The 15794-nt window shown below is 39.1% G+C and overlaps 1 protein-coding gene across 1 annotated transcript in view; it reads right to left on the bottom strand.

Moving 5' to 3' along the window:
• Positions 1-12382, bottom strand: part of LOC107037288 (plexin-A2) — a 253208-nt gene extending 240826 nt beyond the window's left edge. Inside the window, exon 1 of the mRNA XM_015255757.2 lies at positions 10556-12382. The gene's annotated coding sequence lies outside the window, so the exon portion shown is untranslated. The remainder of the gene's footprint in view (positions 1-10555) is intronic.
• Between the last annotated feature and the right edge of the window lie 3412 nt (positions 12383-15794).

Raw genomic sequence — 15794 nt, forward strand, 5'->3', positions numbered from 1 at the left:
GAGACACTCGGCAGGACCCACCGGTGTAGACCGAGCTCGTGGGGCCCTTGGTCCCTCACTCCCACCAATCCCCCCGCTCATAATTTCTCTCTGTCACGATTCTATACTATTCTACTCTGTCCCGGATCATCTTCTTTGTTCTGTTCACCGGTTTGATCGTTTCCTGGTGCCCATTAGGCCTCATTTCACCCAACTCTCTCAGAGTCCCCCTAAATCCCCCATCGCCACCATCAACTTCATTTCAAATCGCAAAATACTAATCGTGAAGACACTGAGGCCCAGAGCGTGACGGATTCAATGGAGCGACGATACCTCAAGGATTACTCCGACAAAAAAAAAATAAAATACCAAAAAATCACGTTCTTATTCTCAAAGAGAATAAACTCGAGAGAATACGTATAAACATTGAGAGACAAAACATGGGGCAAAAAAAATATTCATCGTCATTCCCACATATTACTGCACGCGTGACTCCCAAGGAATACACGAACATAATATATATAAAAAAAAGGATAAAAATAATAAAAGGATGAAAAAACGAATCGTGATTATACCTTGGCTTTTATTTGGATTCAAATGCATTGTCGGGGCGAGAATGAAAGGGAAAGAAAGAAAAGGCGACGAGATGAGGAGGTCTTCGGGATGTTGTGTGGGCCAATGATGGAGCGAGTGCAAGAGAGATGGAATGAAAAATCGTGGTTGAGACCTGAAGAGAAAGGGAACTGAGAAACTGAGAAGAGGATCTTTCGTTGTTATGTGGTGTGCCGAGGTGAGTGCACACAGGGGGGAGGGAGTGATGAAGGGGGGGGGGGAACATTGGAGGTTGAAGAAGGACGGATATTTATCCTGGTAAACAGTGGTGTGGGTTCGAGACTGTTGGATAGCCCTCTCTCTAGAGTTCCTTCGTCTGTAGGCTCGTGGGACTGCTCTGTTCCTCAGGCTTCGCGTCTACTGCGGGACCCTGCCAACAATCTCCAACGCTCACTTCTTCCGTTTTTTAATGCACGTGTGTGTATGTATGTATGTATGTGTGTGTGTGTGTGTGTGCTCGTCACGGACGAATGAATCTAGGACTATGGGATGTGCTGGTATTACCGGTCCCTGGGATAGCCGGGAGTTGCTTGGGAGAACTGATGAGATATTCTGTGGAAATATGTCGGGAAAATTTTTTTTGTAGATCAGGGAGATTTGTACAAACTATTGCTTCTGGTGTTTTTTGTTAATATCACGCAGTGGGGAGATGATAAAAGGATTGACGAGATGAGTCATTTTTAGAATTTCAAGTCAGTTTTTTGTCTTGATTACGATGTTGGAAAAAAATTGAATTTTATGGGGTGGTTTGTAGTAATTTTCAGGGGAGAGACATTGAATTGCATTTAGGGAAAAAGATTGAATTGAAAAGTTCGTTGGAAATTCAATGCAATTAAACTGAAATATAGTGTTTTTCACACACCTGCACGGAAAGTTCGTCCTTTCCTCCCGCTCATCAGACAGTAAAATACAAACTTTTCTTTGCAGGCGTGTTAAAAAATAGCATGTGCACCTGGGGCGGGAAAACATGACTTTCCGCCCTTGATGCACAATATACTAATTTCATCGATTTTTTAAAAATCAATTCGTGACATTTTAATGACGAAATTTCTTGGAATTTTAATGAAACTGTTACGGAATAGTAATTGCCAAGTGTATCAGAAATTTGAGTGGAAAATTTTCAAGAGTATCCTTGATTGAATATTAAATAAGAGAGAATGGTTACAGAATGTTAAGAAGTGCTCAAGGTGTCTTCCTGTCTTTTTCAACGGTTAATTTTTCTTGTATGTCATTATCTATCATAAGAGAATATCAAGAATTGTTTCGCGGGGTAAAATGAGGCAAAGTGGACCGTTTCAGGGTCACAAACGTTCCCTTTGCCCCACTCGCCTTTAGCTCATGAAATTTTCTGCGAATAGACCCAGTGACATTTAATCTCAACTCCACTCATCACAAAGTTAGAAACTTTTTGAAATTTACGTAATACCTGCATTGGAATTCTCAATCTTGTCAATTTGAATGCAATTTAAGATTAAATAGTGCATGGAGTCGCTTATTCAGCTTGGAAATTACATAAAATTGCGTTGTTTATGTGGGTTTTTAACAGTACGCTGTTAAAAATTTTCGACGGAAATTTCAAAGAATTTTGTAATTGAAAATTCATAATTTTATGGAAAAACCCGTGGGAACTGTAAATTTCAATTTAATTATTCCGGAGAAATTGATTGAAAAAATCAGGAAAATTCAGAGAAATCTCTCCTTGAATTCCATATTCCCCTGAATTCTCAAGGAATTCCCTAAAGATTCAAGGGAATTTGGCAGTGAATATACATTTTCAGTTGAAAATTCATGTACTGCCACTAAAAAAATTGAACATACTTGAATTTTCCAAGAAACCTGAAATTCCATTGACTTTTCCTCTTAAACCGAATTCAACAAGAGATCGAATTCCGCAAAATTCAGGAAATTTTTTTAACAATGTAGTATTGAAATTATTCAACAATAACCCAAACAAATTAGTTTCATAATTTTCAACAATCGTCAAAGCGCACTTCTTCTGTTTTTAATCCCTGAGTGTGTGGGTATACATGTGCCTCCGTCCGTCATGGACGAACAAATCTAGGACTATGGGATGTGCAGTATTACCAGTCCTGAGTTAGCTTCAGTTTCTCGGGAGAGCTGAGACACCGGTTTCCTTACCCGTTGCGTCACGGTTACACATGATGTTTTCTCAGTCTGTGGGGTTATTTTCAACAGGAAATTACGGAGGGAAATGAAATGGGGTTGAAAAATCAAATTGTTGGATAATATTTCTGCTGGAAGAATGGCTCTAGGGAGAACCTTACGTTTTTGTAGTTCAGCACAATAGTCATTTCACTTTTTTTGTGAAGTATTCCATTGGATTATCTAGCTCAACTTCAGAGAAACTATTTAATGGGAATATAAGTTCAAAAAACGAATCGACGGAGATAGTGCCGGAGAACGAAATATAAACATAACCAATGATTTCATAGGGAAAACGAACTGAGGATTCTTTGTCTTTATCTGACGATATTCATTTTGGTCTTTGTGACTGGTTTTCAGACGTTTCTTCCTCGTGCGTTCTTAATAAAGACCAGAAATTAGATTTGAATTCACTGCGTTTTACTCAATTTAATTTCCCATTTCCAATATATTCATTAAAAATAAGATTGAAAATTATTTGACATTGTCGCTCGGATAAACCGTTACGAAATAATTGAATGAAAATTATTGGCTCACGTTATCACCCTTTCATTTGTATAATGAAAAACACCTCAATTCGATGGATTATCGTGTCAACGAGTCTCGATTTATTGAGCGAGATGACTGATTAGAGAAAAAGGTGGCATAGGAGTAAAAGGGTCGGGAGAGGGAAAACCGGTCACCGGGCTACACCCTTGAGCAAATACTCAGGGGATAATCGGACTGGATCTCCTGTTATTTCAGCTACCCGTGTAATCCCTACCCTGCAAAATCAGGGGAGCGCGGAGAGCGGGAGATTGTGAAAAATAGAAATTAAGAGGAGAGATGTTTTTTAGCCCTTGGCTCTGTTTCATGTGAACGAACGCAATCAGGTTTTTAGGCGTGACGTGTTTTTCAAATTTGTTCTTTGTTCTTTTGTTTGGAAGGAAAATAAAAATCAACAACGAAAAGAACATTCCCTACGTTGTTTTATCCATAAAAATATTCTCGAAAGTCTTTTGTCTTTTTTTTGTTTCTTTCTGCAATGTTGTCTATTGTTTTTATGTTATGTTCGTGACTGGTTTGAAGTTATTTCATGAGATTTTTTTCTCGTTTTTTTTTCCAATGCAAAAAAGAAACATTTTGACAGTGATTTTGGGCAAAAGAAAATTGTCGGAAATTTTTTTCAAACAAAAAATTGAAATGTTGGGGTGTTATGCATTAGTGTTTCCTATTTAAATTGACACATTTCTTGAGATACTCGTACGTATGTACAGCAACCGATAGTGACGGTCACAGTCGGGCAAGCGTATCCGGCACCCAACCGCATTAAACTATACCCTCGGCACACTCTGTGTAATTAATAAACATTTCCTCGGTATACACGCACCCGTGACCACTACTATGATACGTGATACAAGAAACCGCAAAAGGTAGAAACGATGAATTGTAAATTGCGGGTGAAAACCAAATTTCCAGGTATTCCGAGCACTCTGAAATTCATCAGCATTTGCAAATTGAAAATGGCATGGTGAAAAATTGGGGGAGGAGGGGGAATTTAATGAGTATTGTTTTTCTCGTTTAAATGAGCTGTTGGAATTTATTACAATTGACTGAATACCTGACTAATTGAATTACGGAGAAATGTGTGCACTCGGTGATATTGAAATCATGGGGATCCTTTTTTAATTGAATAAACAATTCTGGGAATGGGACGAACCTCTTCATGTTCACGAAATTGAATTTCGAGGGGTAACTCTTGAACGTTTCATTAAAAAATCTTTTTGTAATTGGAAACCGAGGGGCAAACAAATTTCATAAAAATTTTTCTACGGGAGAATGACGAAAAAAATGTTGCAAACCGAATTTTCTGTGAAAACCAAATTTCATTTGCAAATTGAAAATGGCATCGTGAAAAATTGAGGGAAAAATTTAATGAGTATTTTTTTTCTCGTTTAAATGAGCAGTTTGAATTTTATTACAATTGACTGAATACCTGACTAATTGAATTACGGAGAAATGTATGCACTCGGTGATATTGAAATCATGGGGATCCTTTTTTAATTGAATAAACAATTCTGGGAATGGGACGAACCTCTTCATGTTCACAAAATTGAATTCCGAGGGGTGACTCTTGAACGTTTCATTAAAAAATCTCTTTGTAATCTCTTTGGAAACCGAGGGGCAAGCATATTTCATAGAATGTTTTCCACGGAGGAATAATGAAAAAAAATGCAGCCAACAGATTTTTTTTACATTTTCTCATTAAATAATTCTTCCCCAAAATAAAGAATAATTTTTTTTACTAAAAATTAGAGATATTGAAGCAGATAACATAAAATATTGTACACTCATAATATTCCGGTCTTTACCATCTCCTATTCAAGTTTATCCATAAAAAAATGCACTCTCCCGTAAAAAAAATCAAGAGTCGCCCCTTTCATCCAACCCAAAGAAACCCTTCGTCCAGATTAAATTTTGCGTGAAAATATTTTTCAACTGATTTTTGTCTCTCCGGTGAAAAATTAAAGATAAAAACGAGATCGTTGGAAGCGATTAGAGAGGGCACAGACGGGCCCGGCTTATCCCAGAATATTTTTTCCCCCCCCACATACTTTTTTCCTCCTTTTTCTGCTTTCTGTTAGTCATCGCAGGGTCGAAGAGGGGGCGTTTGAGGAGGAAAAGGGTTCTCTCTTAAATGCCGGGAGCCACGAAAGCAAACCGTATTTCAGTTGAGCTGTGCAGAGAGAGATGGCCCGAGGCGCCGCCATTCTACTCAATGGCGTTTCCCGTGGGCAATTTGCGATCAGGTTTGAATCGAACCGTCGGATAAACGCTCGATTAATAATCGCCTCCTCTCGTCGAAGGTCGATTCAATGGGCGAAAGATATAGACCCAGACGCAAGCGCACGCGATCAAGACGAGAGCGCGAGAGAAATTAATCGAATTCCAAAGGCGAGAAGATTTTTTTTCTCATTATCCCAGTTTAATTCCCCCCCCCCCCGGGGGGGGGGGGGNGGGGGGGGGCGGAGGTGTTTGAAAAATGAAGAAAAAAGTTGATTAGATTGGGGGATACATTGTAATTAGATTGACTGCAAAAAGATCAATTTAAAATGTCAATAATTGAGGTGAATTATGGAATAATTGGGCAAAACTGCCGGCTCTAACGAGTATTTCTACGGTCAGAGGTCGGCGGGGAACTTTTACACGAGTTTGTTTTTGTAGCCCTGTCGACTCTGACGACTTGCCTTATCTGATGCCACAAAATGGAGAAAGCCAGCAGCGCATTACCGAGAATATTTCCTTCTGTTTCTGACATGAGAGTGAAATAAAATTTTAAAAAAGTAGGAATTCTTTGAGTTTTTTTGACTCTGAAATCTGAAGTATTGTTCATCAAATTCAATAAGCGGACAGAGTAATTTCCCATTTTTTTTTGAACCAGTGAACTGTTGATGCCCTTCCATTATGCCTTTTTCCGATATTCGATTCGATATTCCTTTTTTCAATTAATTAAACAACTAAATATAATCATTATTTACGGTGAAGAAAAGGGTCGATTAGGTGCTTGAAATCCAAAAATAAGAAAAGAAACTTGCGAAATCGTTGAAAAATTGGTGTTCGGGTACTGCCGCATTGAAAACTCGAACGTCGCTATACTCGAACGATCCACTTATTAACTTCACCCGTCAAACAAATTTTCCCGCACCTTATCATCCTTTTCTTCATCAAAATATGGTTCCGAGGATTAAATTCATTGTTTAATGATTGATCTATCACAGGGGAAAATTAAAAAAGAGAAAGGAGCAAAATTACAGTGCAGAAGAGTAGGAGAAGGCACTGGCAGCTCTGAAAACTGGTAAAGCTTAGGAGCAGTGACCACTCTACCAAATACAAAAGACGACCCTTTATGCGAAAAATATAGCAATTGTATATATAACTAATTGAATAAAGTCTTTAATTAACTCGACACGTTAGAAGAATCATTTAACGTGGTACACGAGCACAAGAAACTGCACCGTTCGGGTTTAGGGCGTTGGTCGTTCGGGTACTGACGCTTCGACCGACTCGTCAATTTTGCTTTTACCATTATCCACAGGTGCATGAATTTTATATCAAATTGATTTTTTTCTACACGAATGATATTGAGGTTTACAAAGAATTGATTTTTTTGGCGATTCTACATCTGAATGAGAAAAACGCATTTTATTACTGGAAAATTCTTACACGTTCGGGTACGGGCACGAATTATCAATCAGAAGAATGGCCCTATTCATTTACATTTCATAATTAAATGTGAATATTCATGCAGTACAATGTCTCCAAATCTGAGTTGATCAATGCAAAGAATCAGAATATAAGCGAACGAGAAATAGAGAATTTGACAAAGTAAAATATGACGTACAAGCGGAAGCGGAGTAAACAGAAGCGGTGATACGACCCGAAGAGGAATTACACGCGAATCACCGATTTACCCCTTGCAATAATCAAGATAGCAAGAGTAATCGTGAAGTTGTATGAATGAAGGTGGGGAATAAAATGACGATTCGATTTGAAATACAGCGTTACAACTTACCGGTTTGCTGTAAAAGGTAAAAGAAGTTGGGGACAGGGGAGCACTTTCCACGTTGGATACGACCGGTGTGGCGCAGGCCGAGACGATTCGCAAGGGGACAGGAAAGACTCAAGTTAGTGGTGAGAGAAGGAGAGAGAGAGAGAAAGAGAGAGAAAGAGAGAGATTTCAATAGAACACCCTCTCAACGTCAGGCACAGGGCCATGTCTGCTCGACCAAAATGTGCCATCCCCCCTCTCTCTTTCTCCCTCTGCGTCAAAAAAAGGAATTTCACTCCCAAACTTTCCTTTTTTTTACATTTCTCGTTCTTTTTATCCTTCTATTGACGCATTCCTTATTCACATGTCGTACAAACTTGTTTTGCAAATAAAGTAAATGGGAGTGAGGGAGAAATGGGAGTGAATTTTTCGGGTGAATTTTTAGATACTGTGTGGAGGAAATATTAATTTCAAGAGTGAAGTGGTGAAAGGAGATGAGTTGAAAACAGATCTGAAGATTATTTTGCGAATGTTTCTGAAAGGATTGGACTGGGCGACATTCATTGGCGGACCTTTTTGTTGGGAATTTTAAGGTCTTGAAAAAAAGTCTTTTCATATTATTGTATAATCCCAGTCATTTTTGAGATAATGACGAAGTAATTTGTAGGGATTTTTTTATTACTCCAAAATGTATTTGCAGTACTTCGGAAATATCTTCGGAGCTGCTGGTTATGCAAAGAAAATTCAAAGGAGTTGTTTTGTAGGAAATTGTAAGCTTCAGACCAATATCTTTTGGCATTTCTTCTTAAGCGACTAACTCCAGAGATATTCATCAACTAATCCACTCAAATTACCATTCACCTTGACATTTTGCCTTCCATTCACTAGCCCTAGAGATATTCACTAAATGATCGACTGGCATTGTCCATCACCATCTTAGCACATTTGATACTCTTCTATTCATAAAATCTCGAAGGAATTTAATGAACTACTAAATAGGTCTTCTGGAATTTTTCACGAATCCACATACATTTCGAGATAAGTGCACAATAATTTATATAAAATTATTCATGACTCCAGAATAAATTCTCAGAGTATTTAAAAAATGCCTGCGGAAGCACTAGGTTTACGAAAAAAAATTTAAAAAGCCTTCTCTTGAAATTTTAAGACCTTTAAAAACATTTCTTGCCATTTTCTTTTAAATCTACTAGCTCCACAAATATTCACTAACTGATCCACTCAAATTCTGCATCTCGCCATATTTCATCCTCTTCTACTCACCAAATCTCAAAGGAATTCAATGAATTACAAAACGGGTCCTGTGGAATTTTCCTCAAACCCTAATGCTGTTCGCGTTAAGTGCAAAATAATTTATATAAAATTCTTTACAACTCTAGAATGAATTCACAGGATATTTGAAAAATATTTGCCGAAGCACTAGGTTTACATAAAAAAATTTTAAAAAGTCTGCGCAAAATTTTTAGACCTCCAAAAACTTCTTTTGACATTTTCCCTTGAATCTACTATCTCCAGAGATATTCACGAACTAATCCACTCGAATTCTCCATCTCTCCACATTTCATCCTCTTCTACTCACCAAATCTCAAAGGAATTCAATGAATTACAAAACAGGTCCTTTGGAATTTTTATCAAACCCGAATACGTTTCGAGATGAGTGCAAAATAATTCCTATGAAATTCTTCATGGTTGCAGAATGAATTCTCAGAGTATTTAAAAAATATCTCCGGAAGCACTAGGTTTACCCTAAAAATTAGAAAACCTTATTTGTGTAAAATTTCAAGACCTCTAAAAATATCTCTTAATATTTTTCCTCGAATTTACTAGTTCCTGAGATATTCACAACTAATCCACTCAAATTCTCCATCTCTATCTCTCCACATTGCATCCTCTTACATTCACCAATTCTCAAAGGGCTTCAATGAATTACAAAACAGGTGCTTTCGAATTTTCCTAAAACCCGAATACATTTTAAGATAAGTCAAATAAATCCTATAACATTCTTCATGACTCTAGAATGGATTTTCAGGGTATTTTAGAAAAATCTCCGGAGGCACTAGATTTACACAAAAAAATAAAAAACCTGTACCTCCAAAAACATCTCTTGACATTGTCTCTTGAATCTAGTATCTCCAGAGATATTCACCTATAATCCATTCAGATTCTCGATCTCAACCTCTTCACATTTCATTTCCTCTTCTATACACCAAATTTCAATGGACTTTAATGAACTACAAAACGGGTCCTTTAGAATTTTTCTCAGGCTCGAATGTGTTTGGAGCTAATGAGTTAATAATTTTCACGAAATTCTTCATAACTCCGAAATGGATCCTCAGAGAGTATTTCAAAGATATTCCCGGAGTCACTAGCATTACAATAAAAACTCAAAACCTTTTCTTGTAGGAAACGTGATATTTTCCCTTACTAGCTCCAAAGAAATATCTTTACATCAAATAATTAAAGAAATAACTAGCACCAAATAGACTTTTTTAAAATTATTCATAACTCGGAAACAAATGTATCAATATTGCTCCGTTTAGGCTCATCACAAAGGGAAAGAATTGTTCTTTGTACTGAAAAAAAAAAGATTGAATTTCATCAACATTTCACCCGTCACGAATATTTTTAAAAAAGTCAATAGTGTCCAGTTTACCCGAACCTCTCCTAATCAATCCATCTCCTCAACTCCAATCCTTCAGGATTCCTTCCTCTTCTACGCATCAAATCTCAAAAGATACTAATGAACCGTAAAACCGGTCCTTAACCATTACCCTATGCCCAAATACGTTTCAAAAAAATGACTTCAACAAAATAATTTCTTTAAAATTCTCCACAACTCCAGACCGAATTCCCAAAATATTTCAAAAATATCTCCCGAGCGACTAGATTTCCCCAAAAAATCAAAAGTCCGTACATAACCCCAAGCCCCCCAAAAACCTCTCGACATTCCATCCTCTCGTCTCCACCAAATCCATCCCAAGAAACCCAATCTCCAAAAATCCTCAAAAACCCTCCCCCACGCAAATGTCGACCTTCACCTAAAAAATTCACCTTTCCAGATGAAAATTACAATTCCCCCGACTTCTGCAGACGCCGTTGGTGCGTCCCCTTGGAATACCTCCCGCATTCCGTCACTCTGGGCCAGGTAGACCTAATCTCGCCATCTCTGCCCCCATAAATCCCCCTCCCCGCCCCCATAAAATTCCCCCTCCACACCCTGAAAAAAAAATTGATTCAACCATCCTCAATATTTACCTTATTCTTTCGGCCTCCAGCGCTTTTCCTTCGTGAAATCGTGCTCTCCTTGTCTCTCCTTCAGACGCGCAGAATCATCTCGCGCGGCCCCGTTGCCTTCGATCCTTTACACACTTGAAAAGGTAACAACCCCTTATCCACGGAGCTGATTAAGCACTTTTACCATAGGATATTTCGCTGTGGCCGATAACACGCGACCCTTACACCACAGCTCCACCGGTACTTCTCACCCACACACTACTATTCACTTTATTTACGATTATTATTTATATTTCCCGGATGCCTCCCCCGAATTCCCCGAAGTAGCTGTCACCCAACTCTCTCTTTCTTTCCCACCTTTTAATTCCGTTTCTAATAAATAATTACGTCAGAGGGCCTGTGATGTGTCTACCGTGACCCCAAACACTGGACTCAGGTGTGAGTCAACGGCCAGACGACAAAAAAAATACTCCAAACAACCCCGTCTCCCTCACCAACTCAAAACAACGATTGTCTCGTTACTTCTCTCCGCAATCCACCAATTCCATTAAAACCCCACAGAATGCACTTCACTTCACACAACAATGGACAAAAAATTTATAATAAATCTCACGATCGACGATTTACGTAAGATTTACGATCTCTTGTATAAAAAATGTTCACAGATATGCACACACTGAAATCACTCGTTTCCTCGTTTTATCAATTTCCTCAAATTTTCCTCACTCCAATCACCGACACGGCGAACCTCGTGGTCTCTCTCTCACTCTCTCCTGTCACGACGCGCCGGTTGTCTACGATAAAAGGTCGATCCCACCCCACGGATCGAAAATATTCGAGATAATCGAGGCTGTATGCCGTCACTCGTGGATAAGAGCGCACCAGTGGAAACACATGAGCCCCCGAAAAAAAAAACGTCACGAGAGAGGTTAAACTCGTACGTGACAACGAGGCACGTTGAGTCCCTCCCGAGTGGTATTATTGACAGCTAGCATGACTCGAATGGCACCATCGGTTCATCCAAGAATTAAACTCCCCTTTTTTCAATTGAAAACTCCACTTTTAAACGAAAATTCTCGAAAAAGTCGTCTGTTGTATCGAGAATCCACAGCACTGGAGTCCGCTCCGTTGGTTATTGCCGAAGGGGCGTGAGAAAAGGGCAGAATGAAGGAGAATGAAACAAATGTAGAGGCCGTGCCCTTTTCACAACACAGGGACAAAATGTAAACCCGGGATACTGCAAACAATCCGGCACTTTTCCTGCCTGCTATTACCAATCCCCTCTATTTTTCACGAGCAAACCTCTCCATTGCTCAACAAATTAATAAAATTCCTTAGAAAATTCACCTCAACTCGATTTATATCACCACTAATGACTGATCTATTAATTGTTATCGACAATCAACAAATAAAAACAGGTATGAACACGTCTCACAGTCACACACTCGCGTTCACTGTCCTCCAGTCGTGAATCGGATCTACCGGCGGCGCGCATTCCCGTGCTGAACGGCGCTAAAATGGCGATCGAAGTGACAGCTAGGCTCACACCGTAGCCGACAAGATTTTAATTCAACACGTATAACCTCCAGGACCAACGAAAACTCGGTGCAATCACGTCAATAATTCCTCTCGGTTTGTTAATTATTTATTGACAAATCGATTGGCCCCCCCCCCGGTGTCCCGTAAACACTTTTATTTTCAGTCGCCCAACGTTGCCAATCGGCTCGCGTCTCCGACAACACACACCCTCGGCACCGCTGCACCCTCTCGACGCTCGATGGCAGTTTTATTATTTCTCGACCCCCCCGTTATAAACGCCGTCGCGCCACCTTGAAAAGCCGTATTTTGTAGTTGCCCGGACCACTCACGGGACTCGACTGGGGCTCCGCTTACCCGTAAGCCCTGGTCTACCCCCTCTCTCGCGCCCCACTACTGACTCCATCTACTGGAGGGGGTACTGTCGGTTGTGAGGACATTGGGCACGCGTGTTGTAGCAACCGTTCAGGATATTTACGCCGTTGGCGAATGGACTCCCACACCCGCGGAATCAGCAATCGGGGGGCTTCCCGGTTGTCATCGGAATTTTTTTAATTATTTGAAACCATTTTCGAGGGTTCCATTTGGCGGGCTTTTGTAGAATTTTAAACGGAGGGAAACAGGGCCTGGGGACGTTGCGCCAAGCTCTGTTAGTGAAATAACTCGTCCGAATGTTTGGCTAACATTCACGGCTATTTTTTGGATGTGCACAGAGGGAAATATTCAATAAAAATTACGTATCCTTTCCGTAACTAGATTAGTCCGCGCGCGTATGTCCTACTCTATGAGGCTTAATGTAGGTCAGTTGTAGTGAATACTATTATATATTGCGTATTTCAGGAATGGATTGTATTTTTTTATGTATAACACATCCCGTCTAACGTTTTTGAATATTCAAGAAATTAACTGATTCGCCAATGAAAATATATCCAGAACTTTCATGTAACTTTGTCGTTGTTAAAAATTTCAAACTTTTTCACACGGAGAGAAATGTTCAATAAAAATTATGGATCTTTTCCGTAATTCTGGGGCGAAATGTGGTTGTAGGAAATTTTACGGAACTATCACGGATTTTTTCCAGAGCGTTCCGTAATTTTTATCTGAATCTCCTGGGAAAAATTACGATACCGTCGCTTAAACTTTCTGAGTTGATTCCGTAATCGGTGAGTGAATTATTAGTTCCGTAATTTTTACTGAACATTTCTCTCCGTGCACTCAAAATTTCAAGAGTAATTTTCCAACAGTGTAAAGTTTGACCCTCGCGATTCTCACGTACTTAATTTTCTCCTCATTATCCTCCTTGTAATATTCTCTAAAAAAACAAACATCGTAACTGTGTCAAACCGGCGATTTTGTCATTACTACGTGAAGACTCGCGGTGAAGACCACTCACATGATTCTCCGATTGTTATTATTTCAGTAGCGAAGTGGTGAACCGGTATAAGTCGATTTTGACTATTGCCCAGTTTTCAATAAATATTTCAAAATCTAAGGGAAATAGCAAAATTTTTGTCATAACCTGTTTTGTAGCGCAAATTGAGAGCTACAAAAAAGGAAATAACAACAATTTCGTCATTTCCCTTAGATTCCGAGATATTTATTGAAAACTGGCCAATAGTCAAAATCGACTTATACCGGTTTACCACTTCGCTACCGATTTAAATTTATTTTACTTTTCACAGCGTTTTTCCAGAATTTTCAGTGTTTCTCGTAAATTTTTCGAACTATAGTTTCGTTGGGATGTGAGGAACCCGCAGTTGTGGAGCAGATGAGGAGAAAATTGGAGCCAATTTCCGTGTTTTCGGAAATTTCTTAGTGTTTAAGAGGAGCGGGCATACCTGCCCCCCCAGGTGGCGCTACCGGACGACTCGGGAATGCATCCGAAGGACTGAGGAACGAGAAATATTCGCGGGGTTGATTTTTATGGTTTCTGGAAGGCAGAAAAAGAAGGACGAAGATTTTTAGAGGTATTTGGGAGGCATGTCCCGACTTTTATGAGAATTTTTTTCATTTTCAGGCGATGAATGCATTTGAATACTGTTTTTTTTTCCTCTGGAGTTTGGTTGGAGCAGTTGAAATTATCGTGTATTTGGTAAATAAATTGAATGGAAGCACTCATATTGCTGCTGGGTTGCGCTTTTTACGACGATAACATTGAAAAAATTTAGTGAAGCGCGAGGGAAAAAACGAAATCCTCAACGCGTGCCATTTGTTTGATATTTAAAGGCCGGGCTCATCCAGCGAAGGCGGACACGTGCTACGCACGTGTGAGCATCACAAAAGAGAAGATACATGTGATCAAAGAACACTGGCTTTCGAATATTTTGCGTCAGTCGATTGTCTGGGCAATTTTTAATATAGAATGATAAGAGTTATGAGTGAGATACCATTATCCCGACCCCCATTATTTGGATAAGATATTTGAAAAATGAATAAACAATCGAGTGGCTGAGTTCTTCGGAGCCGTTCAAGTGCTAAAAATGACAAGCTAAACTGTGAGATGTTCAGCGGCGTTGAGGGTGCTCAGTAGTTGGATCGGTGACCGTGAAAAAAAAATTGGGACTGAGATGCCTGAAACGTGACGATGTGATTCCAGTCTGACGACCTGTTTTGAAAATCATGCTTTTTACGAATTCTGTTGTCCATTAGTGATAGAGAACATTTCGATGGCGGCTTTTTTTTCATTGATTGAGGATGTCCAAGTATCTTTTACAGTTTGATGCAGACCACACTATAGATTCTATCATTTTCAATCACCAAATTGGTCAATTGAAGTGCACGAAAAAAATTTGAATACACGGAGAGAAATTCAGTAGTAATACCGGAAGAGCTTCAAAATTATAGGGTATTTCCTGATAGCTTCGTTGCAAACAAATGAGGCTGTCAAGTTGTGCAGGTTAACATAGTATATTTCGTAACGAGCGCAAAAAACATTTTTTCACGAGTTACGAAGAATATTTTTCATCACAATGTGGCGGAAATTGGACCTTTAGGCACGCGGAGCGTGCCGATAAGTTCACTTTTCGTCACAGCGTGATGAAAAATCCTAAGCGCTTGCGCGAGTGATTTTTCTACAAAACTTGGCACGATGGTTTGTTTGCAGGGGAGCTTGAGGGAAATACCCGATTAATTTTGAATCTCGAGGGGTATTTGTCGGATTATTTGTTCCAATCGGATTTTGGCCGAACATAGTGCAGTGGACAACATCAGGAGGTGAATTGGGGAAGATCTGAACAAATTATGTCAATAGAATAACCCGATTTCCATAGACTGTCAAATATGAGATTCTATCGGAAATGAGCCGAAAAAATGAAGAGCTACTGCGAAATATTCAGGGAAAAAAACTTAAGAACTACTGCGAAATATTCAAAAGCTAGGAGGAAATATCAGAAATAAAACTGTCGGGTAGCCTCCAATACTGCGCTCTGATTGGTCGAAATCCGATTGGGAAAAATAATCAGTAAAAATTACGGAACTCTCTGGAAAAATTCCGTGACAGTTCCGTAAAATTTCCTGCGACCATATTTCGCTCTGGAATTACGGAAAAGATACGTAATTTTTATTGAATATTTCTCTCTTTGTAAAATCATGGATATTCAGCATCATTCAAATTACATTCTGCACAGAATTATAATTTTTTAAAGCATTCGTTGTTTATAAATAAATAAATTTTGTTTTACATATAAATAAATAAATTGAAATTGGCATTCAAAGTCACGACTTC

This window comes from Diachasma alloeum, unplaced genomic scaffold (genome assembly GCF_001412515.2).
Source record: "Diachasma alloeum isolate Michigan unplaced genomic scaffold, Dall2.0 Dall_scaffold_00216, whole genome shotgun sequence".
NCBI classification, from domain to species: domain Eukaryota; kingdom Metazoa; phylum Arthropoda; class Insecta; order Hymenoptera; family Braconidae; genus Diachasma; species Diachasma alloeum.